Here is a 24129-nt window from a genome sequence, read left to right as displayed (position 1 = left end):
TTTCTTTCTCTTCCTCTTTCCCTGCTCCTCCCTGATCTCCCCTCCCTAATCTCAACCTACCCTAATCTGTACCTCCCTCATCTCAGGGGAGATTGGATTACCTTTCTTCCCCATTTTAGGCAGAGTTATCTGTCCTTGAGCACACACTTACCTCCGGAGGGAAGTAATTCAGTTTCAGGGTTGGCACCAGAAGAGCTAAGGAACAAGTGTCTCCCAAATTAACAAGTGAATTCCAACTCCTAAGGGAGCACACCTGGAATGTAGCCTTTGAATCACCTCTTTAAGAACTCCTTGTTCCCCGTGATGAGGAGAATCACAGACTCTGGGACACGAGTCACCCCGTGCTGCTTCTTTACTACAAAGCAAAAAAGTTTCGTTTTTCTTTTTTTCAGCACCTTGTCTTCACCATTGGATTAGGATCAGGGACAAGGACTGAGCTTTCCATAACACAAATGTCCCATCTTCAAGTCCCTAAGCTTTTCCAGTCTGGCTGGAGCAAAGATGGTGCAGCCTTGGGCACAACCCTCTTCCTTTTGGCCACGGTGGGAACTGAATTTGCATTCACTGTTAGAGGATCTTGGAGCAGTTTGTTTTCCAAGTGTAGGAAGCACTCACTTTCCCAAGATGCAGAAGATAAAGCCTTTAAAGGTGATTTACTTCATGTCTCCCCAGGCCCTCTTTACCTGTCCTCATTGTGGTCGCTTTTCCTTAAAGGAATAGATGACCTCGATTTGGTTCACCTTTATCTGTTCTTTAACATACCTTTTCCTTCCTCCATAACTTTGTTTCACTAAAAATCCCCCCGTCTCACAGTGCCACGCACCCCTTCCTTCTCTTACTTTTTGACTAGGAACGTACTCTAGTCCTATGCCAAACAAACAACCATGTACACACAGGAAATGACAAACAATGATGATCATCACCTTAAAACCCACTGACTAAATCTGCTCCCTCAAGGCTACAGTGTAACTTTTTTTTCCACCTCTTTCATTCCTCATTTATGGATTATCTACTCCCTCTTTTGATCCTTAGTGACTTTGTAATGATTACTAATGGCAGTTTGTTAAATGTTGTTTTGTCTCAAATCTAACCATATGTATGGTTTGAGAGGCACAAATATGGAAAAGGATTTTTTGAGGACTTGGCAAAGTTGGGAAGAAAGACAGAGATGAAGATAATAACACCTCAGGATAATTTTTTGGTTGTCTAAATACATTCAAAAGGCTATGTTGGCCAGTTGGCACATGCCTGAAATCCCAGCCACTTGGGAGGCTGAGGCAGGAGGCTCACAAATTCAAAGCCAGCCTCAGCAACTTAACAAGGCCCTAAGCAACTTAGTAAGACCCTGTGTCAAAATAAAAAATGAAAAGGACTGGGAAAGTGGCTCAGTGGTTAAGCACCCTTGGGTTCAATCCTTGGCTTAAAAAAAAAAAAAGTTATAGTTGCCTCTTATCGTTCAAAGGCAAAATTAATACCATTTTTTAGTACTGAAGAAAAAGACTTCACAGAAGGAATAACATTTGAATTGAATAGGCACTTTTGAAAAGTAGACAGGGGAAAGTGGCTATTTAGGCAGGAGCAACAGAATTAACAGAGGCACTGTGACAGGAGAAAGGCACCGCATCTAAGAGAAACAAGAAAGTTGAAGCAGCAAGAAGGAATCTGAGGTTAGAATGAGGGAAAGGCAATTGAGTAGGTTTTGAGTCCTGTCCTGAAGGGTCTTTAATGAATCTGGAGTTTTATACTATAGGAAAATTTTAAGTAGGAAAGAGAAATGATCTTGTTAGGTCAGTCAGCCGTAAACAGGTGGATAGGGGAAGGACAATAAAGGGCAGCAACTCGCGGGAGTCCATAGGTCACAGGACTGAAGATAATGGAGAACTTTATCAAAGCAGGTCAGAACAAAAACCGTTACCAGGCAACTCTAATACCAGCTCGGGAGGAAGGAAGCTAAGCCATAGCTCTCTCTGCTCCAGAGATTTTCAAAACAAAATTGGTAGGAAAGTGGATTTTATTCAAAGGCATCTTTGGGGAAAGATGGAAAAAAAAAAAAAAAAAACCTTCATTGTTTCAAAGGTTCCCTCTCTCCAAATGCCCTGGAGGAAGATAGCATTTAAAAGGGGGAAGGGATGTACAGGACAAAAGACAGGCTTTGAGAAGGCTTCGCTTCCAGGAATTTCACAGGTTTTAACTCCTTCCTTATCAAGTCAAAGGGAGCAAAACTCCCTGGGTGGGCATCTACACCTTCCAATTTCAGAGTGGGGAGGCTTCTAAATTCAGTCTACCTCAAAGCCCAATAACCTTTCAAAACCTCAAGTGTATAAGGACCACATAGACACCCCCGCCCCCACACCAGTGACCTTGTAAATCTTCCTGGAACCTCTCTGAATTCTCTATCTTTCTAATAAACTCCTGCCTGCGACTGCATGCAACTCTTCTAAAATTCTTCCTTGGAGATTGCAAGAACTGGCAACTGAGAACTTTTGCAGCCGCTTTGGTGCTATAAGCAGGTCTCACTCTGTTACAATATGATACACTCAGAATTTTATAGTGACAGCATATATAAGCATAGAGGAGCATCTGCTTATATTAAAAAAAAATCAGGAAAAGGGAAACTAATCAAGGCCATTATGAAGTTCAGGCAAATGCACTGGAGGTTTGGGTTAAGGGAGTAGGAATGAGAGAAGATGGTTCAGCTTTTTGATACCTCAGAACTTAGTGCCTGGCCAAATCAAGGAATTAAAGAAAAGATTAAATACAGGTCCTTAGATTTCTTCTAGGATACTTTGATAGATAGCAATGGAAATACATGAGAGTTTGGTGACCAGGAAGAGCACAGAGGGAAAGTGATCAATTCTGTTTTGAACATGTGGAAATTGTTAGACTTGACTGTGGGACATCTGGATGAGTTTGTTGAGGGCATAGAAGTGGCATTTGGAGGTGGAAGAGGTGGAGTTGGATACAGAGACTTTGTAGTTATTACTGATAAACTAACTGACGTACTGATAAGCTGATCATTTATTAAATGTGAAGTAGCACAGTACTTGTTCTTTCTTTATCCTTCCTGACTTACCAGGTCCTTCTCTGTAGTAACATCCTTGGATCAAGTTCCTCCTTCTATACCTTGATTTTTCTGTTTTTCTTCTCCCTCTTATTAATGTGACTGTGAAGGTTCCCAAGGCTTTTGCTGTTTTTGGTATGAGCTTCTTCCCATGGACCCTTTATCTCTAACACTTCACATACTGAATATATACGAGACCTGAGTCCATAATTCCCGCCTGACCATTACCCTTAGCTCCAAATGTCCTTTCCACTAAATTTCTGCTCATCACCATATGTTCAAGATGAAAATCCATGTCAGCAAGGTGAACTTCCGGTTTTCTTTTGTTTCAGAATCGACTACCTAATCCATTCTGCATATCTTTGCCAGGGTAATCAAGCTTCAGAAATCAAATCTGACCATATCATTCGCTTGTTCAGAAACCTGGTTGCTGACAGAATCCCCACAGTCTAACAAAAAGTACAAACTCATTTTGGCTTTGTAGCATCTGTGTGCTCTTATTCCATTTTTTTCCTCCGACTCAATTCTCGTTTTCCTACTTTACAATACCCGGTCAACATGGCTTTGCTCTTTCTTTCAGCCCATGTTACAATTTGCTGCCTCTCTACGATTCCTGTTTGATTTCCCATGCCTTGTAGAACTGAGGCTGAAATGTGAACAGGGTAGAAATCGAAATGCTTTTTCATGACTAGGTGAAAAGATCACTGCCTGCTTCGCCACACATTCTTTTACCTCTTGTGAAAAGGTGATGAATTTGAAAAGAAACATATTTCAGTGAGAATATATGTGCAGGTATTATGCTGAGGTAGATCATGACCCTTGAAAAAAACACTTCTTTGTTTATTTTGGGGGCATTTGTTCTTTATTAGAAGTAGAAGCCTGAGGGACAAAAAGGGGTCAAGCCAATCACAGTGCTGCAGAGAAAATGGCCACTCGCTTCCCTAAAATGGAACTAGGGCCACAGGATAGCAGCCAGGTGGTCTGCTTGCAAGTTCCTCATCTTGTTGAGAACAAGGTGACATCTGTGCAGCCATGTTGTATGGACAAGCTATTTTGGGAACTGGCCCATAAACGCCCCCAGGAAAGGGCGCGCAGGTCCTACCCTCAAGAGCCAATACAGGATAAACAGGACATACTAGGCCCCCCAGGATTTATCAAGGCTGTTAAGAGATACCTGTCCGAGAAATGGGCAGCTGCCCGGAAACCTTATCTATCAAGGACAAGGGGGCCTATCCCCGACTCATCTCCTGCACAGTTCACCCCCTCTCTCCTCCCTTCTTCCTCCAGGACCATTCAGTTTTGGTGGGACCCAATGAGATTCAAATAAATTGGCAGGACCCAATCAAAGAGGACAAATGTTTAGCGGTTCAAATGTTACCAATAATATACAGGTCTTTGTATGTGAATGATTGGAAATTTCTTAAGTAGAGTGCTTTCTCACCCCTGGGGGCTGTTCCCCACTCAGCCATCATAGAGGTCTGAGAGGCTGGTTGCAGTCCAAGCTCGAGCTTGCAATAAAACCTCATTGTGTGTCTTGCATTATCGTGTGTGTACTTTGACTCTGTGGGGATTGGTCGATATTGAACCCCAACAATCTCATTATCTTGCCCAACTAAAACTGGTTTTGATTATGATAGGACTCTGTGTTGAGAAATGATCCTCAACACTTGATCACATTTGTGCCAAATTTTGTAGAAATGCTACCTCTGGAATTCTCTGTATTGAAGTGCTGAGTTGGGCCAGGCACAGCGGCACATGCCTGTAATCACAGCAACTTGGGAGGCCGAGGCAGGAGGATCCCAAGTTCAAAGCCAGTTTCCCAAATGAGTGAGACCCTAAGCAACTTCGTGAGACCCTGTCTCAAAATAAAAAATTAAAAAAGGGCAGGGGATGTGGCTTAATGGTTAAGTGTCCCTGGGTTCAATCCCTGGCACCAAAACAAGAAAAGAAATACTGAGTTGGCTCCAGGCGTGCATGTACACACACACACAGACACTCTCGCACGCACACCTTCCCCTAAGCCTGCCTGTTGCAGGGACAGGAATATGCCTCACAAAAGGCTTTCTTTTCCTAAGAGCATGTGTTAGGCTAAAAATGGAATGCAAACTTTGCACCTCCTCAAGCTGCTGCTTCTATTTCCAGATTTGTCTAGGAGGGTCACTTTGCTCTTCATCTATTCTCTTTGTTTGCTTGTGACTCCTTTTAATCTTTTTTTTTTTTTTTTTTTTTTTTTTTTTTTCAGTGCTGGGGTTTTAAACCCAGGGCCTTGTGCTTGCAAGGCAAGCACTCTACCAACTGAGCTATATCCCCAGCCCCTCCTTTCAGTCTTGAAAAGTGCTAGCTTCTGTCCCATAGGGCAAGGAGAGAGTAAACAAGACCTTCATGGGCTTCTAGATGGCCTCAGTTTCAGAACACCAACCAAGGTACAGAAAAGACTCTGAATCAACCTGGGGCTTGGGCGTTCATGACCTAACAATGGCAAGATTTATCTGACGGGCTGGGGCTGTAGCTCCGTGGCAGAGCGCTTGCCTAGCATGAGTGAGCCACTGGGTTCAATCCTTAGCACCAAAAATAAATAAAATAAAGGCATTCTGTCCATCTACAACTACATAAATAAAAGATACGTGTGTCTATGTGAACGATCAGGGGGCATGGCAATTACCAATGGCAGAGCACTTTGTGGAAGGTTAGAGTAAGGAAGCAATTAAGCGGTACTGTGGTGTGTAAATGGCTTTGAGGTGTTGGTTTACCTAAAGGTGTGGGATCCTAGTAACCATATATATACACCATCTGGCTATTTCAAAGGTCATAACACATTCTGCAAAAAGCTAAGGTAACTAAAAATTGATATAAAAAATACTGTATAAGACTGGCACAGTTGGGCAAGCAAATTGGCAAGTTGTGCTGTGTCAACAAGAGGGAAAATCAGTCTTTATGCAAAGACACACAAACCACAATAAACCTCATTTCCTCATTAAGTTTCTTAGCTTCATGTATTTTGCTATAGTAATAAAAATCTTCTAATACACGTTACTTTAGGAAGCATATAATAGCCTTCCCTCTTTTGCTTAAGCAAAAAGTTAATTTCTATTAATTTTGACCTTTTCTCCAAATTGTGACAAAGCTACTACTTTTGACTTCCAAAATTTTTTTGAAAAAAAAAAAAAATCTAGCAAGATTTGACTATCAGGATCTTCTACAATTAGCTTCCCTTTTTAAGTGACTTATACTCACGGTTAGTAAAAAAAACTGAATTGCATAATAATCATATATGGACCATTATTTTTCTTTCTTTCTTTATTTACTTCAAAGCATTAGAAAAAGTGCTGATCAGCACCAAATGTTTTCTTTTCCTACCTCTATTTGGCCAACTTGTTTTAAGATAAGACTTTAATAGCAATTACCTCCTAGTAAGAGTCAGAACCTCTGGTAGCAGGTGGTGCCCACCTCTGCCTACAGAATTCCAGCCCCAACAATCTGTTCAGAATTGCCGAGAAATCAATAGAATGTGCTATGACTCAGCCTGTTAAGTAGGAGGGCTGTTATTGTTATTTTAACTCCTGTCAGCACATGTGGGCAATTCTCCTGTTTCTGGTCTCTACTTAGCCAGGAGAGATCCCTCTTTAAAACTTCACTTGCAATAGGTTCTTGATCATAAGAGAGTGTGGGGCATGGGTAGGACTACCCTGCCAGGTATAGTAGAGAGAGAAGAGGTTTCATTAAAAGCACATCCATTATCCTAATTCACCAATAGAATTTTAGAATTCGTAATCTGCCACGGAGCAGCTCAGGGCTGATGAGGTGTTCATCAGTGTGAGTCAAGGTGGTGATGAGTCAGAGGGGTGGTAATACTAGACTTTCATTCTTTTTTCCTTAGCTGATATGGTGGGTATTGATTGTGGTCCTACTGCTTGTTTTTCTCTTGCCAAGTGTTCTCAACAATAAAAATAGTCATCAAGTGCTGCTCCTAGGAATATTGGGAAAAAAAAAAAAAAAAAACAAAACAGACAAAATCCCAGCCTACTTTACAAAACAATTGTTTGAAAGTATAAACTTCACTCATCTACAAATGATGAAAATAAATCTATTCTGATGAGAAAGTAAAATCTACACAATATTGGGTTGTGGCAAATCTTAGTAGTATTAGTACTTAATGACTGTAAGATATAATACTTCTCATATTTTCGGCTCTTCAAATGATTTTTTTTTTCATGTCCATCTACTTTCTTTCTATTTATCTGTGTGGATTTCTTTCTTTCTTTTTTCTTCTTTTTGTTTTGTAGTGTAAATTACAATGCAAGATTATAAATCAGCAACATAAAGCTTTTCTTTTTCTTTTTTGGGGTCAAGGATTGAACTCAGGGGACACTTAACCACCAAGTCACATCCCCAGCCCTTTTTTGTTTTGAGACAGGGTCTTGCTAATTTGCTGAAGCTGGCTTCAAACTTGGCAATCCTCCTGCTTTGGCCTCTCAAATTGCTGGGATTACAGGAATGTGCCACTTGCCCACTATAAAGCTTTTCATAATGCTATAAAATCCTGGGCCAAAATAATGCAGTGCTTTGGCATTCCAGAAGTGAAGATGGGCTCTGTTAGGACAAAGGGCAACCCATATCACTGACATGCATTAAGGGTACTGTCTGTGCAAAGCATCTACCTTTACTACTGCACAGGAACCCTTGCCTACTTAGTCATCCCTTCAACAAGTGAGGATTCACCAGGATGGGTGATGGCTAGAGGTGCTGGTGACACAGTTCAGAAAATAACACGGTCCCTGCCTTCAGCAGGAGGAGATGGTATTGAGATGATGTCAGGGAAGCAGAACATGCCAGTTTATATAGCACCTTGTTGGTATAGTAGGAGTGTGGGTTTAATTATATTACAGGTAGCCATGGGTGAATTTTAAATAGGGCTATCATATCAATTAAGATTTTTAAAAAGATCACTCTCATTTCTATATGGACAATAGACTGCAGAAGAGGAAGACAGTGCAGGGGGGCTGCTACAGTATTAAAGTGAGAGACAATGGGTTTGAATGATAGAGGTAGAGATGATGAAATGTGATCTTGACAGGTATGAATTGCTACTGCAAAGATCTACTATGAGGCTTAAAGAGGTTAAATAATATGCTCCTAATAGGTTGTTGAAACTGGTGAAAATCATTTTTCAGAGCTATTAACGACTGCACTATAATATTTAAAGGGAGTTTTTAATGTGAAAAAATGCTAAATCTATGAGTTACTAAAACTCAAACTTCAGGGACATAGATCATCTTTTATATTTAGAATTACATGTACTATATCACAAGTATTTGATTCTAAATTTGGTACAATATGGTAACTAGCAGTATTAGCAACTGAGTGCAAAGGACTTCATTTACCAAGCATTTTCACTCCTATTACCCATTCGGTTTAATATAACTGCTATGGTTAGGTGATATCAAAGATAATCATGTGTAACAATGTGAAGATAACTGCACAATAAAAATACCTACTTAAATGGTTACATTTGCAATATCACTGAATGAACTTTTATATTTCCCATTAGCCCGTTTTCTCATTTTAGGTAGATATTGTGTCTTCTTTGCTTTTTAAACATCAGCCCCAATGTGCATAACAGGATCTCAATAAATACTGGTAGAATAAATGAAATTTCCACTTATGTGTCAATGGATTTTAGAATTAAGTGTAATGTTAGACAAAAAATTGAAAAAGACTTTCTTTAACTTCTCCCATGATTTTTAAGAGAATAACAGCAATTGACATGAGCCCCCCCCCAAAGTATTTTTCTTTTAAATATCTTAAATTTCAAAGGTAGTATATACACTATGGGAATAGTCAGTATTTCATCTGTGGGGAAATAACCCAGATTACAGTTATTATGTTATGGCAAAACAGTGAAAATTATGGGTCCCATTAGATTAGTAAGATCCTTACAAGTCAATTTAAAAAAAAAAAACAAAAAAAAAACAACAACAAAAATCATGTTTTTATTTGGGAGAAAAAAAAATATATATATAACAAGCAGGATTGGCATGATATCATAGATGAAGAACTTTGGATTCCTTACACATAAACCCCAAACAGACCTTGCAAGTCAGGATTAAACTATTTCAGCGTTAAATTTTTAAAGCGTTACAAGTTATTTAGAAATAATAATATACCAAGCATGAGAAGATTAAAATATTGAAATGAGTCAACCGTGTAACACTAGAATAAGGGAGTCAGACCTTCATGTATCAGTATGAGTGAATCTAAATGTAATGGGGGAGGGGCAGGCAAGCTGCAAAAGAACATCTTAGCTTGGTGCCATTTACGGGCACTCTTAGGACATAAATAATTGCATGACATTTGGTTCATACACATGTCACAGAAGTATTAGAACACACTTAGAAAAGTCACAATATCTTTAACACTGGGAAACCTCTTAGAAAGATGGGAAGGAAGATAAAAACAAACAAGGAGCTGGGCGTGGTAGCACACACCTGTAATACAAGGGACTTGGAAGCCTGAGGCAGGAGGATCTCAAGTTCAGGGACAGCCCGGGGAATTTAGCAAGGTTCTAGATATTTAGTGAGACACTGTCTCAAAATTAAAAAGATAAAAACAAAACAAAACAAAAAAAAACATAAAAAGGGCTGGGGATGTAGCTCAGTGGTAAAGTGCTCCTGTATTATTTAATCCCTGGTTACCCACTGCCCGCACAAAAAAGGCCAAAACAACAACAACAACAAAAAAAGAGAAACAAAGAAAGAAAGAAAACAAGGAGTGGTTTTTTTTTTTTTTTTTTTTTTTTTTTTTTTTTCTGTCTGTGATAGTTTATTTCTTTAGAAAAGATTTTAAGATAGCTGAATGTTAGCATTTGTTTAATTTAGGTGGCAAATATTTATTATAATTTTAATATGTTGCTTGGAAAGTTTTATTAATTCTTTCTTAAAAATCAAGCTATAAAGAAATAATAAAACAAAAAAGCACTTCTGTAGCCAGTTTAAGATTGTATATTGTGCTTCTGATAAAGACAAATTAAATTAAAATACATTTCATAGAATGAGAAATCATTCATTTATAATATTTTTGTGTTTTTATTCTGCTTTTATCATAAGGATTTCAAGCTTAAGAAAAATGGAAAAATCAAAGTTTTCCTTGTAAAATGACCTAAAATGTTCCTTTATTTACTCATGAAATAATTGTCTATGTGATACATACAAATATAATTTGCCTTCTATGCATTTACTGCACTTTCAGCAAATGTTCTCTAGTTTTTTTTCTTCCATAAATTCAAATAGAACCTCATGCTCCTAACACATAAATGGGCATGATCCTTGTAACTACCTCAGAGGACTGTTGGAAGGAATAAATGAATTAAATTATGTAAAGAAAGTATGTAGGAACAGGCCTGGTGTGTACTAGGTGCTGAGGTCTGATTGATCTAGTAAACCATAGCAGAGACCTTTTCATCCTGAATTAGTCCAAACACTATGAAGTGTGCTATCTTAATGATTAAATCAATTAGCTATGGAGTTAATAAATGTATTCTCCCTTACCAAATGAATTGATATTTACTTTAAGATTTAAAAAAAAAAAAATGGTACTGGGGACTAAGCTCAGGGATATTGCACCATTGAGCTACATCCTGGCTCTTCTCCTTCTTCCTTCCTTCCTTTATTTATTTATTTATTTTGAGATAGGTCCTTATTAAGTTGCTGATAGTCTTGCTCAATTGCCCAGGCTGGCCTCGAACTTGGAGTCCTCCTGCCTCAGCCTCCCACTTAGATTACCTAGGTGTGCCACTATGCGTGGTTTATTTAAAGACTGTTTTTTTTTTTGTTTGTTTGTTTTTTGTTTTCAGAAACAAAGTTAGTAAAAGTTGCTTTTCACAATTTTGGGTAACTCATTCATAGTAGAGATAGTAGGGTCTTACCTATTCAAGGAAGTGGTAAGGTAGTCAAGTTTGTAATGTTGTGTCCTTAGAAGGTCGATAATATGTTCTGGTTTCTTTCTGTTAAAAAAGAATTAGAAAGTTAATATTGAATCCCTGACACACACACATTGAATACATCCTGTAACTCAATATAAAACTCGACTCCTTCAATTCAACCTTTTTTATTGGGTAAGTGTGTGACTACTAGAAGGATTTCATGATGGTTCTTGATAGTCCTCAGATGTTGAGCATTTATAACCTGGTAGTACTATCTCAGAGGCCTGAGATAAAGCACTGAAGATACTAACTGGTCCATGTTTTATCTCACCATTAGCTTAACTTCAATGATGCTTCTGAGTACTAAATCCAAGTTTAAGAGTAAATTTCTAAATTGTTTTCAGCTAGGAAATAGCAGGCAATTGTACTCTCTTCAGAGGGAATACATTTATCTTGATAAATCTTTGTTTAATTATATCCAGTAAGCTTTAAAGGACTGGGCCTGTAGCCCAGTCTGCATTGATGCTATCCAGCACGGGGTGGAGAGAAATTTTCCAACAACTGATTAAATTTTCTCTATTGAGTACTAAATTTATTTTGACATTCAGAATCCTAAAAGTCTTTCTGTATTAGTAGTTCTCCTTAGAAATGCCATCTAGAGCCACACAGAATACTTCTTACTGAAGTGGTACCTAGAAATAAACAGAATTAACTAGAGGGCACTAGGCTTATTTTCTGTGTCATAAACCACTCAGGTTTAATCATCGTATCTGCAGGGAGGACCAGAAAGGATGAATGATACAAAGCTGTTTGCAAAGCTGAGGCCCCAGTTTGAAGTCTGGCTCTTAAACAATAGGGGTATCTAAATGGTAGAGTGGACTGTACTGTATGCTCAGGGAAGGAGTGACTGTACAGGTAAAGACACTGAGACTAAAACTGTGACAGCTATTAACTCTTCTTTGAGACCAAGCAGGAAGTGCAAACATGGAAAGACAGATGAAGACAGCACAGTTCTTCTCTATGACGCTTTAAAGAGTGATGTAAGCTTGGCAAGGCGGCACACACCCGTAATTGCATGACTTGGGAAACTGAGGCAGGAGAATTGCAAGTTTGAGGCCAGCCTCAGCAGTTTAGTCAGATCCTGTCTCAAAATAAAAAAATAAAAAGGGCTGGGAATGGAGCTCAGTGGTAGCGTGGACTCAACCTATGAAACCCTGAGCCCAAATAAACTTTTCCTCTTCTCGATTGTTCTTATCAGGTAATTTGATCACAGCAACAAAAAGTTGAACACAAAAACTATCCTTAAAATATTTTTACATGGGATCCATTACTTTGAGACTGGAGTGAGGCAGAAATGCATAGCAGAGGCCTTGGTGGAAGAAAGCTGCTCGGCTCAAGGCTACCAGGAAGCAGAGAAAGAGCACGTGCCAGGAGCCAGGGACAAAATATATTATCCAGGGCACACCCCCAGTGACCTTCCTCCAGGTATACCCCACCTGCCGATCATTACCACTCAGTACATTACTCCTTCCAAATTATTATTAATTCATCAGCACATGAACCCTGTATCTCAGTGATTTGGGAGGCTAAAACGAATGGATTATAAGTTTGAGGCCAGACTCAACAACTTATAGCAAACCCTCAGCAATTTAGTGAGACCCTATCTCAAAATATAAATAAATAAATAAAAAGGACTGGGGATGTGGCTCTGTGGTACAAAAGCAAAAAACAAACAACAACAACAACAACAAAATCTATCAAATACATTAACTCTCTGATAAGGTTACAGCTCCTTAATCTAATCATTTCTCTTTGAAATATTCCTGTATTGCCTAACATGAACTTTTTGAAGAAAATTCCTATCCAAACCATAGCAGTTTTCATTACAAGAAAATTAAACTTTCTAGGTTGATTTTAGAACAAAAATAAAATGGTAAACTAGCACTGGGTCTTGTTCTGATAAGCATTTGGAAATTTAATAAATACTGAACCAAATATCATACTTTATTTTTCATTAAATTCCATGTTTTCCTTAAATACTTTAAAGATCGTATTTTTGTACATTTTTACCATTTTCAAGCAAGCATCCATGCATAAATAAGTGTGCAATTATATGTTATAAATGTATGTGTATGTGTGTGTCACCAGAGTAAAAATGAGAGAAAAAGGCATTTTTATAGAATAGGGATTAGCAAACTATGGCCCATGAACCAAATCCTTCATACCACTGCCTGTTTTACTAAGCACAATGCTACACACAGCCCCACCCATTCATTTTCCGTGTTGGCTAGGGCTGTCTTGATGCTGTACTGAGTATTTGTGACAGAGACAGCATGGCTGGCAAATCTCAAAATGTTTACTATGCAGCCCTTTAGTTAAACTTTGGCCAACATACCTGATATCAAAGACCATGTTGTTCGTTTGAGTAATATTGAAAGCAATGATTTTAAAAAATCCTTATAGTCTTTTCAAAAGTTAACTGATTAGTTATACATGAATGAAAGTGATATTGTAGCTCTAAACACTTACAATTCAACTTCACCCAAGGGAGTTGGAAAATTGTTGGATGCAGTGGTACAAGCCTGTAATCCCAGTGACTCAGGAGGCTGAGGCAAGAGAATCTCAAGTTTGAGCTAGCTTCAACAAATTAGCCAGATCTTATCTCAAAATTGAAAAAAAGTTAAAGGGCTGGTGATGTAGTTCAGTGATATAGTACCCCTGGGTTCAATCTTCAGTACCACCCCCGACCAACACACACACAAGGGAAATTACTGGTGAAAGCATGTGATGATTAGAAGTCAGGGTACCAGTACCGGTTAATCACAAAAAATTGCCCATTTACTCCAGAATCTTCACTTTTATGGGGGTTTTGTTTGTTTGTTATAAAAATGAAAATGATTATCTTTTTTTCCTAAATTTTATTTCCTGAGAAAGAGATAAATGCCATCTGGGATTTATTTTAAAAAGCAATTTACAAACAGTTCCATAAGGTACATAAAATTGAATAGTCATTTTAAATTAACACAGTGCAGTTATTCCATATCCAAAGGACTAAATCACTTTAACATAGCTTTTGTTATGAATAGTATTTGGCATCATTTTAGTATTAGATACATTACATAGAGTGGCTGCTACATCCCTAAAAAAAATTAGCAAACATTTATAGATCTTTCATTGTGTGTGCCAATGTTTTGAGCACATATATTAATTCATTTATTCCTCACTATCAGCCTCTATTATTATCCCTAGTTTACAGATGAGAAAACAGGCCAAGATGAATTATGTCCATCTCAGCAACTACCAAGTGGCCAAACCTTTCAACTGTTTAGCACCTCCTAATAGATGCTGAGAGTCTGTTTCAGGTCTTCAGCTCTGGCTTAAGACAATAACAAGCAAAAGGCTTGGGGCTCCTCTGAGAAGCACTATTTCATCAATGGCAACTTTCAATCTACTAGAAATACTTAGTAAGCACATTTACTATTCAGCATATTGGGCTTCTTGGACAAATTGAAATTTACTTAGTTGTGGTCTGCCCCTTTCTCCAAAATTGCTCTCAGACTGGCTTATGTCACTTTGCAGAGCTCTAAGGGCTGGATGTAAATATTGTAGAGAATCATGACTCTCAACTCCTGATAAAGTCAATTGCTAAGCACATTTAAGAGCTAGCCTGCACAAGATAGAGAAGAGGATGTATATTGTGCATTAGCATCAAAAAGCAAGGTGCAGTTTGGCGTGGTGATGCACGCCTGTAATCCCAGCAACTTGGGAGGCAGAGGCAGGAGGATCACAAGTTGGTCAGTGTGGGCGATTTAGTGAGACCCTGTCTCAAAAATAAAAAATAGAAAAGGCTGAGGTACAGCTCAGTGGTAGAGCACCTGTGGGTTCAACCCCATGTCTCTCTCTCACACACACACACGCGCGCGCGCACACATACACACACACACACACAGCACGATGAAAAACTCAAAATAGATAAACACCTATTCAGCTATAAACAAAATCACCTTCTATCAGCTGATTGCTCAGATAAATGGATGTGCTTTGCAATGCTCTGAGGTTGTATGTATTTGGCTGTGGGCATATTTATGTGCAAGTTATATGCCCCCTAGAGCACTGAGGGGAGAATGATAAATTGGTACAGACTTTCACAATCTTATAAAAAAAATATGCCGCGATGCAGTTTTCTTAGCTGATGTCAGAACTTGTGTTTCGTCAAACAGCAAAGTCACCAAGACAGAATCTTCCCTAGATTGTTGAACCAGAATTTACTCTTCATTTGCTTTGAGACATATTGTAGTTATTTAATTTCATGTTTTGATACTTTGTCAGATAAAACACTGAGCATATGAAGTTACTGGAATCTCTAATGATGTTTCTGGAGGCTCCGCCTAACCTCAGAGAGGCGCTTTAGGCTTATGGGGTAGGTTGTCAAAACACAACATTGTTCTCCACCCTTTCTACTCCTCCGTTCATGTAATCCAGTACACTTGTCCAGCATAACCTGATTCCAGCTACTGAGAACTGCATTGCTAATACAGTTGGGAAAATATCTACTATCACCTCGGTCTTGAAGTTAAAAAGCAGCTGCCAAAATAGAGTCATTTAGCTTAACCTACTACCAAACCATTTCTATTCCCTAATATGTTTAGAACCAGTTCATTATCTACTTATTTGTGAGTAGAAAAAAGTCCTGATGAACCAACCTGCTGCTAATGGTTGAATGGATTAGAGAATGGTCTTTGTTGGAGTTACTGTCAAAATTCCTTTTGGAACCAGGGTGGTAGTACACACCTGTAATCCCAGTGACTCAGGAGGACGGAGGATGATTCCAAGTTCAAAGCCAGCCTCAGCGACTTAGTGAGGCCCTAAGCAATTTAGTGAGACCCTATCTGAAAATAAAAGACTAAAAAGGGCTGGGAATGTGGCTCAGTGGTTAAGTGCTCCTGGGTTCAATCCCAGGTACAGAAAACAACAACAACAAAAACTTCCTATTAGGAGAACATTGTTTCTTGCAAAGGAAACCTCTTTCAATATATACTTGAACAAATGAAGAACTGTTAACAGAATCCATATTCAGCTGAGCAGAGTATCTAGGTAAGGTAGACACTAAGAATTGCGCACTTTCATCTCCAAACCCAATAGTCCAACACTGTTGCTGAGGACTAGCAGGCTGCGTTAAGCTGATTTAGTAGAAATAATCTACTCTTGTCCAAAGCACCTCAACATAATCCAAGGCAGTAAAAATAGCATACAAATAAGTGAAATATGAAGAATCAGATTAATCATAGAAGTCAGGCTTAACAGTCTCAGAGGCCTTATGTGATAAAGGTTTATGTCCTGTTCACACAAATTCTGATAGGAGCAGGGAGCAACGCCAGGCCACCTCTCCGCTGTGTAGTGACCAAGCTAGCTGGGTACATTATCCTTGTGGCCCAACTCAAGGTCTTCAGGAGTACAGAAGAAGGGGAAGAAGATATTTGGAAGCTGAACTTTGGCTCTAAATGCTTTGATGAGAAAGTGGCACACATCACTAACTCTCCCTCCCCACTGAACTTTGCCATGGCTTTGCTTAAATGCAAGTGGTGGAGAAACATGGGGGATAAATGGATATTTTGTGATTAGTGAATATCTTGATCTTAAGGGTGAAAGAGGCATGTTGAGATTGATACGATAGCTATTTAGAGGCCTTTCTTGTTGAAAAGAATAATGACGTTAAGTGATATCAGCCTTGAACTTATTTTGCTAAGTTATTAACATAGGCTGACTCTGACAGTATGTACATAAATGTAAATATTTTATTTTACAAAGAAAATATGAATCAGCACTGTGGTTTACAGAACTTTGGGCAGCAATGGGGTACATGTGTCACTGTTTTTGCTTATTTAAATATTACACTGCAGTTTTCTGTTCAGAATCAATATATCCAAAGAACTATAACACTCTTTACTTGACAGAAAGCCATCTGTTCATTCGTTTCTAATTTCAGACAAACACCAACTTTTTTATTTTTTATCTATTTTTTTAAAGTGATATAAATTTGTATAGATTTATCATATATAGCATGATGATTGAAATATATATCCTGGTGGACCAGCTAACCCAAGTTAATTAACACATATATTACCTCACCTAGTTGTCCTTTTCGTGGTGAGAACACAAAATCAACTCTCAGTATTTTTCAAGAACACAATATATTGTTATTAACTATAGTCACTATGTGTATAATAGATCTCATGAACTAATTCCTCCTATCCATGGATTTGGAGAGTTAATATTACTAAAATGTCCATATTTCCAGAAGTGAGCTACAGATTCAATGCAATCTCTATCAAAATACCCATGTAGTGGAGGATGACACATAATGGGGGGGAGGGAAGGGTTAGTATTAGGGTTAGAGTTAGGGTTAGGGAGGGGGCAAGTATGGAGGAAGGAAGTACTGTATAGAGGGAAAAGAGGGGTGGGAGGGTGGGGGGAAGAGAAAAAATAACAGAATGAATCAAACAACATTGTTCTATGTAAATTTATGATTACACAAATGGTATGCCTTTACGCCATGTACAAACAGAGAAACAACATGTATCCCATTTGTTTACAAAAAAAAAAAAAAAAAGAAAAAAAAAATACCCATGTCATTTTTCGCGGAACTGGAAAAAAAAATCCTATAATTCAGAAGGAAGCAACAAAACAAAACAACAAGAACAACGAAGCAAACAAACAGAATAGCTAAAGCAATCTGAGCAAAGAGAACAATGCTGGAGGCATCACAATACATGATTTCAAAATATGCTCCAAAGCCATAGTAACCAAAACAGCAATGATTTTGGCATAAGACGCATAGAACACAGACACATAGAACAATGGAATAAAATAGAGGATCCAGAAATAAACCCACACGTCTACAGCCATCTGATTCTTGACAAAGTTGCCAAAATACACTTCGGAGAAAAGACAGCCTCTTTAACAAATGGTGCTGGGAAAACTGGATATCCACAAGTAAAAGACTGGACTAGATCCCTAATTCTTTCCTTGTACAAAAGTCAAATCGAGATGGACCAATGACTTTAATGTAAGACCTGAAATTTTAACACCACTAGGTGAAAACATAGGGGAGACACTTTGAATTATAGGCACAGGCAACAATTTCCTGAATAGGAGTCCAATAGCTCAGAAAACAAGCAAAAATTGGCGAATGGGATTACATAAAATTTAAAAAACTTCTGCATAGTACAGGAAACAATCAACAGAGTGAAGAGACAACATACAGAAGGGGAAGAAGTCCTTGCCAGATATTCATCTGACACACAATTGAGATTCAGAATATAAAAAGAACTCAAAAAAGTCATCAACAAAACAATTTAACCAATAAATAGGCAAATGATCTGAACAGACACTTTTCAAATGAGGAAGTACAAATGACCAATATATATGAAAAAATGCTTAACATCTTTAGCCATCAGGAAAATGCAAATCAAAACTACATTTAGATCCTCCCTCACCTGAATCAGAATGGCTATTATCAAAAATCAAAAAGTACCAAGTGCTGGCAAATATAAAGAGAAAAAAGAAATCTTTATACTGTTGGCGGAATGTGAATTAGGATAACCACTATGGAAAAGAGTACGGAGGTTCCTCAGAAACTGAAAAGGTACTACCATATGATCCAGAGATCTCACTCCTAAGGAAGTGAAGTATATAATCTGAGTAAATCAAGTCATCATACAACATAGATACCTGCAAAACAATCTTTACTGTGACACTATTCACAATAGCCAAGTAATAGAATCAGCCTAAGTGTCCATTAACAGATGAATGGATAAAGAAAATATGGTCTATATAAACAATGGAGTATTATTTTGGCCTCGGAGAATGTAATACTGCCATTTTCAGGAAAATGAATGGAATTGGAGGATATCATGAAATAAATCAGACACAAAAAGACAGGTATTATATATTTCTGTCACATATGAGAAACTTGGTGGGGGTGGGGGGGGGGGGAGGGAAGACCTAAAAGTAAAAGAGGGATGCTTAGGGACTAGGAAGGGTCTGAGGCAGGGGAGAAAAAACTCTTTTGTTTTCCTTTAGGAGTTCTATGGTATCCGATTAATGTGTGGTCTTTAATAAACTTTGAGCTGATTTTTACTGATATATATAAGGGTATGATTTTATTACCTTGTTCGTGGATATCCAATTCCTCTAACATCATTCATGGAAGAGAACTATCTTTTACCCACTGTATGAAACCTTATCAAAAGCCAGTTGACCATTTATGTATTGGTTTATTTCTATGTTCTTTATTTTGCTTCATCGATCTATATATCTGACTTTATGTCAGTATTATACTATTTTAATTAAGGTACTTAGGTAAGAGATCTTGGAATTGGGAAAAAAATAATTAAATGAAACCTAACCTTTACATTAATACAGTCTACTTAATAAACTTACTTTAAGAAGCTACCTTGTAAATTAATATTTCTGTGTTTATCTAATTACACACATTACAATCTATCTGAGAGAAAGGAATGAGATCATGTTTCATACTACTGGGGCAGGCATTTACCTTATTTATTTTGAGTTCTGTTTTGGGTCACACACACATATACCATGTTCAGAAGAGCTCCTTATCATTAAAATGTTCTATTTCAGAGAATATCTTGCTTGCTTTTTGATCTAGATAGTATTATTCTTTTTTAATTTTGTTCAGTATAAGTGCCATAGGTTCTTTTGGATGCCACTCTTTCTTTTTTCAGATGGGACAGTGAGTTAGAGATGCAATGAGCCTGCTGGGGACTGCACTCACATGAGGTGACACTGAGGAAAAGGCAAGGAAAGGGGGACAGTTAAAATGACAGAAAGCCTAAATGAAGGTAGAACTGGACCTTCCATGGAGCTGCACTGACTTACAAATTAATGAGACCGTATGGAGCTTTCATTTAAATTTAAAATCATTACCAAGTCATTTATTATGCTTCCATCTATAGAAGTCAATAAACATTTATACCACTTTATACTGGAGATTTTGTTAGGCCCTCAGAATACAGTGATGACTGAGATAAGGACTCTGACCACAAATAGTTCACACTCTATTGAGGAAGACAAATGTGTTTGAAAAATATGTTATGAGATAACACAGTAAATGCAATAAGAGGATGAAACAGGTACTACATGACTACATGAGTCTAAACCTTCTGAATCCTACCTACTTAAATGCATAGAGGCAAAGGACTTGCATAACATATTTTTTTTTAAAATGCACTCAAAAAATGTACTCACTTACTCCATTTATGGAGGGTCCAAATTCTAGTTTACAAAAAAAAAATTTTTTTTGTTAGAGAAAGGTAAGATATTAGCCATATAAAACTAAAGTATGAGTTATATAAAACAGAGCAAATTCTTTTCTTTCTTTTTCTTTTTGGCTTTGGGGCAGGTTGCATGCTATGTTCTGCTGTGCTCATGGCTGGCTCTAACTGTGACTCACAGGGATTCTGAGCTGACTTGAAAGCAGCCTTGTTCGCTGCATCAGCTGTGGGCCAGAAAGGAAGCAGACAGAATCCTTATCATCTGGAATTCCCTCACAACTCAGGTCTGATCCAATTGGGTCAGCCTTCACGTACAGTTTGACTTATCTCTTTGAACAGACATTTCTTTGTATGCCACAGTGAATGCTAAAAATAAGGTCAATTTTTATGGCTTGTAACTTGTGTTCTGAACAAACTTCTGGAGAGATACGATGTGACATAAATTCATTAAATCCTCCAGGCCTGAAATGTATATAATTAGTCTATGCTTTTGAGATGTTAAAAAACTGAGCTGGCAAAAAATATTCAAGTAAATAAATATCCATCGTAATTGATTTCTCTACAAAGACAAATATCCCAATCTTATATGTAAAAGCCTCAATGTAAGTAGACACATAGATGTGACAATATTTTATGGAGGGCCTGTAGGCAAAAACAGCTCAATATAAAAACAGACCCATCATCTGCAAGTCAGGCAAATAGTATTTGACCAAGAGCATATTAAAAAGGATTTTGGAATATGTACTAGTCAGCTTTGTGTCATTTGTGACCAAAATACCTGACAAGAACAACTTAGAGGAGGGTAATTTTATCTTGGCTCATGGTTTCAGAGATTTAGTCCATGATGGGCCAACTCCATTGCTCTGGGCTCAAGGTGAGGCAGCACACCATGGCAGAAGGGCATGGTGTAGGCAAGCTGCTCAGGACAGGGCAGCAGGGAAGCACAGAGGGAAAATGGAAGGGGAAGGAACTACAGGAAAAACAACCCTTCCAGGGCAAGACCCCTATGACTCACCTCCTCTATCCATGCCCCACCTGCCTACAGTTACCACCTAGGCCATTCACACTAAAATGGACTGATTAGCTTATAGCACTCATAATCCAATTTGGGGACACCTCATATTCAAACAATAGCAGAACATTTTTAAAAAGGTTAAATTTAAAATTAAATATTTCTAGAAAAGTGACAAGTTTTAGGGGAAGCAATGTTTTAAAAATACATTCATTGTGTTGGCATTGGCTTTTTAGTAAACTCAATATATATTTAAAATTTAATCATAGCCTCTATAATGATAAAACATAGAAACTTTTATTTTTTAAAGGCAGAGAAAATAGGAAAAAAAGATGACAGGTGAGGCTAACAGGATACCTGTGGGCAGCTTAGAGGTGTGACTATCAATAGAATTCTTGACAATGAAAGACAGAAGGGACTCCTGTGGTCTGACCGCTCCTGAGGATATTGGAACATGATAGCATCAGCCCGGCTTGCGGATTGTGCACAGGAGTTTCATTCAGGTAAGTTCTTTTGGAGCTTCTGGTTGGCACTCCGTGATTTTTAGACTTCCAAAATGTGCAAATCCAAGAATTCACCTTGCATTTTTTGTAGAGGTAACAAATAAGAAAATCTGGAGTCTCTGCCATTATTAATCTTTAAAATATTTTCTGAAAATTTTTCAATTCCATGCCAAAGAACTTGGGTACCAGATGTTAGGTTTAGAGACTACAAAATGGCCCCTTAGCCACAGGTAAGTATATGGACGATTTTTAGATGGTCTTTATTGTAAAGGCTGTATTAAGGAGGTGACTTCACAGGAGAGACTCAACTCATGTTGAGGTGCTATCTATGCAAAGAACTGGGGTAATGATGCTTCAGGAAGATGGTAAGTACAGAGGCCCTAAGGTGGAAATGACAGTGTCTGAAGCTGACACAGGAAGAGATCTATGGGGGCCACGTTATGTAGGATCCAGTAGAACTTGGTCAAGAGTTGGATTCATTTCAAAGTATGGTGGGAAGTCTTTGCAGAATTTTAACAGTGGGGATAACCATTGAAAAGCTCCCATGGTTGCTATGTGGAGAAGAGAGCACAGTGCAGCAGGGGTGGGAGTTTGGTTAGGGGGCTAATCCAGTTGAGTACATGCTGGTGGCTAGACTGCTAAGGAAGAAGATGAGACGCTGGTATGTTCCTGATGCCAGAAACAATAGTTGCAGGACAGGCTTTTCATGACTTAAACTACAGTGGAAGAAATAGAGTTCTGTTTGTCTATATCTTTTCCATGTGCAAATATTTCAAACTCTGCAGTAGAGTTACTTGATCTACCATAAAAAATCATATTTACAAAAGCATTAGTATGTTACTTCCCTACAGAGCTTCATTGAAGAATCTCCTTGTCCTCATGTTCTGGTCAAACAATAATTTGCGGTGTATATTTAAATATCCCACGGATGTAAATGTATATATGAGTATAGTATGTATAACTCTGTGTATATATGTATACTCTTATGGTGCAGATATGAGGGTCTGTCCCACAATAAGCTCATGTGATAGATGAAGCAGGAAGGCTTAGAGCTAAAATGATTTGAGTATGAGAGTGGTAACCTCATCAGTGGATTAATTCCATTAGACGAATTAATAATTTGAAAGGGCAGTACTGGTTGGTAACTATAGGCAGGTAGGGTGTGGCTGGAGGAAGGAGGTCACTGGAGGCATGCCTTTGGGGTCTATATTTTGCCCCTGGTGCCTCCTCCCTCTCTCACTCTGCTTTCTGGTCACCAGGAGCTGAGCTACTGTCCTCCTCCAAACCCTTTTGCTATGATGTCATTTCGGGCCCAGAGCAATGGAGTCAGCTGACGATGAACTGAACCTCAGAAATGGGAACATCTCAAATAAACTTTTCTTCTTCTAAGTTGTTCTTGCTGGATAATTTGGTCACAGTGACAAAAAGCTAACACAATGATATTACTATATTTTTCAACTTCACTTGATTTTAAAACAAAGTTGCCTTTAAAATTCTTAGCTTCCAAAAACAAGATTCACACTAATGGTAAGCATATGCCAAAAAGGAATACAACAAAAACCAAGAAGGCCGACACACTGCTTCCCAAGCGCTTACTAGAGCCACAGCCGTCTGTTGTAGAAAAAGGTCTGTTGGATTGTGTCGACCCTTGGCTCTTCTTTCAGGAATTGATTACTACTGGATCTTCCTAGAGTCCTGCTCACAATGGATTTAAATGACTCAAGCTTTGGCACCCCCTGACTGAAGTACTTGCTTAGTGAATTCTAAATTTCTCTTACAGAGACTACAACCGTCTCTGAATGAAACCGCCTGCTGGAGTAATTACCAAGCACATGGTACGACTGGAATCCTTAACAGTCATTAAAACATCGTGCAGGTGGGTAGCAAAGAGTAAAAGGAAAAAAAAAAAATCACAAGACATGATCAGGTTTAAGTAAATCACTACACTGCGTTAGAAAGATCTGACAGAGGAGCTCACAAGGAATCAGCGCCAAGTTCAGCCGCCATGTTTCCACTCACCACCTTCCCGTTCTGAGCTCTCACCCAGAAGGAAGCATTGATCTCTTTCCTCATCTACTTAGAGAAAGGCCAGTTTTCTTATTTTAAAATGCTTTCTGCCGCCATGAGGATGTGATTAAATTGCCAATAACTTTCAAAAGGAAAAGGATTTTCTCTTCTTTCAAGGGAAAACCTGTGGTCATAAAGTGACTGTGATACAGTATTCTCACAAGAGCCCAAACATTCCACGGTCATGGGACACTGGAACTTCAAAACAAACTATTTAGCAGATAGGCTGATTTTGTGGAGGATTAAGCGGATAGAATGTCTTTCATTCAACA

The 24129-nt window shown here is 38.3% G+C and overlaps 1 protein-coding gene across 27 annotated transcripts in view; it reads right to left on the bottom strand.

Moving 5' to 3' along the window:
• Positions 1-24129, bottom strand: part of MAP2 (microtubule associated protein 2) — a 314502-nt gene that overhangs the window by 103487 nt on the left and 186886 nt on the right. For 2 of the 27 annotated variants that reach the window (XM_079134617.1, XM_079134608.1), the window contains one exon: positions 10983-11060. The exons of the other annotated variants lie outside the window; for them this stretch is intronic. The gene's annotated coding sequence lies outside the window, so the exon portion shown is untranslated. The remainder of the gene's footprint in view (positions 1-10982; positions 11061-24129) is intronic. 27 annotated transcript variants of the gene reach the window in all.

The sequence above is a fragment of the Sciurus vulgaris genome (assembly GCF_902686455.1).
Source record: "Sciurus vulgaris genome assembly, chromosome: 3".
Taxonomy (NCBI): domain Eukaryota; kingdom Metazoa; phylum Chordata; class Mammalia; order Rodentia; family Sciuridae; genus Sciurus; species Sciurus vulgaris.
The sequence above is the reverse complement of the archived record's forward strand: the minus strand, read 5'-3'. Positions and strand labels throughout refer to the sequence as shown.